The sequence below is a fragment of the Sinohyriopsis cumingii genome, unplaced genomic scaffold, assembly GCF_028554795.1.
Source record: "Sinohyriopsis cumingii isolate HCF-2022 unplaced genomic scaffold, ASM2855479v2 utg000066l, whole genome shotgun sequence".
NCBI lineage: Eukaryota > Metazoa > Mollusca > Bivalvia > Unionida > Unionidae > Sinohyriopsis > Sinohyriopsis cumingii.
The window spans coordinates 280,892-284,961 of NW_028315866.1; the positions used below are offsets into that span (position 1 = coordinate 280,892).

General features: G+C 34.5%; 1 non-coding gene across 1 annotated transcript; it reads right to left on the bottom strand.

Annotated features, from left to right (window-relative positions):
• Nucleotides 1-3,774: 3,774 nt before the first annotated feature.
• Trnal-cag (transfer RNA leucine (anticodon CAG)) lies at nucleotides 3,775-3,858 on the bottom strand. Its single transcript has one exon. It is a non-coding gene; the product is annotated as a tRNA-Leu (tRNA).
• Between the last annotated feature and the right edge of the window lie 212 nt (nucleotides 3,859-4,070).

Below are 4,070 nucleotides of genomic sequence, written 5' to 3' on the forward strand. Positions count from 1 at the left end.
TACCAGATCCAATACACAGAAGTTCTGTCTTTTCCTTGTTCACCTTTGCACCAGATCCTTTACAATACAAGTCAAGTACATTAAAAGATTGATTAATGGATTGTGTGTCCGCTAATGTCAAGGTTGTATCATCTGCATGTTGAAAAACTTTACTTGTATTACTAGACAGTGGGAGTGGAATACCTTTGATAGTGGGATTTGCTTTGATAGCGAGTCCTAAGGGTTCTGCTGCTAATACATATAACATTGCTGATATAGGACAACCTTGTCTGACTGAATTTTTAATTAAAAAGGGTTTCGTTAGATGACCATTGCATTTAACACTACTTTTAATTTCATTATAAAATATCTTTATCCACTGAATAAAATTGTCACCAAAACCGAACTTTCGTAACACAGAAATCAAATATGAGTGGCAAACTCTGTCAAACGCTTTTTCTTGATCAATTTTTAAGATATATCCCTCAAGATTGTCTCTCTCAACCATATCTATAATATCTCTTACAGTGACTATAGTATCAGCAATATCTCTCCCAACTATACAACATGTCTGAGTTTGAGAAATAATTTTGGGTAATACCATTTTTAAACGTGTAGACAAAATCCTTGCCAAAATTTTATAATCTACATTAAGTAAACTGATAGGACGCCAATTTTGCAATCTTCTATTATCCCCCTTATTTTTATAAATAAGTGATATAACCCCAAATCTCATTGATCTCGACATAATATTGTCATTCTTAACACTCTGAAAGATGTGCAACAGAATATCATATATACAATCATAAAATTTACAATACCACTCTACTGTCAATCCGTCCGGGCCGGGGCTTTTATTTTTAGCCATCCCTTTTATAGCTGTATGTATTTCATCAACTGTTATTATGGCATCACACATATCTTTATCCTCATCAGATACAGAACAGTTTACAAAATTTAAAAGTGAATCAGTACAATTATCATCAACAGTTACCGAAGAATATAAATGACTATAAAACTGATGTATTTCATCTAAGATTCCGCTTGTATTTGAAATAATTACACCATCATCATCAATCAATTCATTGATTACATTTTTGTTGTGTCGATATTTCTCAAGATTTAGAAAATATTTAGTATTTCTATCGCTTTCAATTGCCCATTTGGCCTTAGATCTCAATATAGCACCCCCGACAAAAATCAGTTTCATAGTCACTTAGCTGATGTTTTAGTTCTTCATATTTGTTAATGTCATATGGTTCTTTATTTGCGACTTTTTCTGAAAATGATTTTAATTTATTTTGCAATGTAAAGTATTCTTGTAATCTTTCCTTATTTCTTCTTGTACAGTATACTTGGGAAAATTTTTTAATTTTGTATTTTACATTATCCCACCAAATGAGTGGTTCACTGAAATACATTTCGTCAGTTTTTCCCTCGGTAAGAATTGATTTCACTCTTTGTACATATTTTTCCTCAAAAAGAACATTGTTATTTAATATCCATAATCCGGGCCCTGTTTCCACTTTGCAGGTATTTAATTTAAGGTATACAAAAGAATGATCACTAAAGGATGTATCTGCATAATAAATATTTTGCACATTGGAGTGCAATTTTGAGGAAATCAAAAAATAATCTATTCTACTCTGCTTCATTTCGCCTAGTACAACTTGTTTTCTGGAGAAACTACGAGTACTAGGATTTCGTGATCTCCATAAATCGGTAATATTCCTATCATGAATAATTTTATAAAGTTCACGCATTGCTACATCATCAATATGTAAGGCTTTGTTATGTCGATCAATACCTGCTAAAGTTGTATTAAAATCACCAGCCAGGATAGTGCTATCACTAGTACTGTTATGTAAATATGTATTTAGCTTCATGAAAAAGTTAAACTTTTCCTTCACAACATTTGGAGCATAAATATTGATTAAATCAATCACTTTATCATCCATAGCTATTTTAAGATGTAAAATCCTACCCTTTTCAATCATTTCTTGTGTCACCTGATTTCTCAATTCTCTCACTACTAAAACAGCAACACCTGCCCTCCTAATGTCAGCATTACTATAAAATATGTCACCATTCCAAATCTCATTTTCTCTAATACTTTCAACAAACTCATCATCCCAAAAGGTTTCTTGCAATAATAAAATATGGCCTCTTTTCTCTTTAAATATTTCTAAAACAGACTTTAGTTTATTCAAATTACGCAAGCCATTTACATTTAGAGATACAATATTTAAAGCCATGATTATGATGAGTGTATTGAAAGTATTAAAAAATGTTGAGTGTTTGATCATTTCTTCATAGGTGTTCGTCGCATGCTATTCATCTTCATATTAGGTACTGGATTAAACCTTCTCCTTCTCCTTTGTACTACTTTGAAATTTTCGATATTAGTACCGTTTTCTTGACATGTACGTGATTCGTTTGATCTTTCAACAACGTCTGCAGCCATCTTCCTGTCATCATCTGAATCTGTCCCCGATCCATCTCCAATTGTATGATTGTTGTTTACTTCCTCAGATTCTATTTCTACATTGGTCATATCAACTCCAATTCTTTCTTTTTCTTCCCCACTTTCTCCACTCTCATTATCTTTTTTTGCATTCTCAATTTCTTCTTTATCATCTTCGTCACTCTGTAACTCCAATATGTCTTCCCTCATATCATCATCAACTTGCGAATGAATGCCTGTAATGGCCTCTCTGTAACACATACATGTTTGCGCCTCTTTGTGGCATTTGTCGCATATCCTGCATGTACACATAAGAGGAAAACTTCCACAACTTTCACATCTTTGCCTTGTGCAATTTTTTGCTACATGGCCTTGCTCCCCACACTTGTAGCATACAAAATCAGGGCAGTCTTTTATAACATGTCCCGGATCAAGACATCTAGAACATACCTTAACTTGATTATTGTGTAATACTCTAAAGTATTGTTGACCATTGACAGTCTGAAATTTCAGACTGTAAGGCAAGGATTTTACCTGCTGTGGAAATTTACATTTGACATAACGAGTCCCATCAGCCACACTAGTTCCAGGATAATATCTGCGTTGAATGGGAGAAAGAAGTTCTACTCCGTATTCACCGAGCTTCATACTTATATCATCATCTGTGATGTATGCTGGTAAATGAAGAATTGACACAATAATAGTGTCTGAATATAAAAGAGTACAATCAAAGTGTTCACTTCCAATATCAATTCCACACAAGGTATTATATGCTACTTCCTTACTCGGTAGTGTGACCTCATACAAATTTGCACCTTTGGGCACAACTGCATAGACCGACATATCTCCGGTTAATTCTTCTACACTTCTAACAATATCACTTGCCTTTATTTTCTTCACATCCTTTACATCAATCACCACGGTACATTCTTTCCCAAAACGACGAGAAGCTCCTGTCTGTCTATCGATGTTACTCGACATGCCATTCTTATTGTTAGCTATTCCACTGGTGTCATTAGAGTGTGAGTCAGCTCCTTGTGCTGCACGTGCAGCACGACCAGGCTTTGTATTCATTGTCACAGAAAAAAATTTTTTGTGTGGTGGATAAAGTTATCCACACACTCAAAATATATCTCACTTATATATGAATGCGATCAAACAAATCTTATCAACGTACCTGTAACAAATTAAAACAGCAAAAATGTCTATTAAAGGAAAAAAACTTGAAAATTCACGGAGCGATCATCAAACGTGTTTTCCTTCTGATGTCATAACCGGAAGTCTCTATTTTAGAGTCATAAAAGATACTGCTCTATGACAAAAGAACAGTTTGTCAGAAGTGGGATTCGAACCCACGCCGGGAAGACCCGACTGCGACCTGAACGCAGCGCCTTAGACCGCTCGGCCATCCTGACATATGCATTGCAAAGATCCGAGTGCACATAGAGAGACTGAAGGGCGTATAGGTCAGCATACTGAATAGGACTCGTTGAGGCCTAGAATCATCGACTAATTGAATAAATAGTAAGATTTTGTAACAACAAAGATTTTGTAACAGCACAGGATAATCTCCCATCATCTATATTTTTATCTTTGTACTTGTATATTGTGCCTCTAATAATGATAA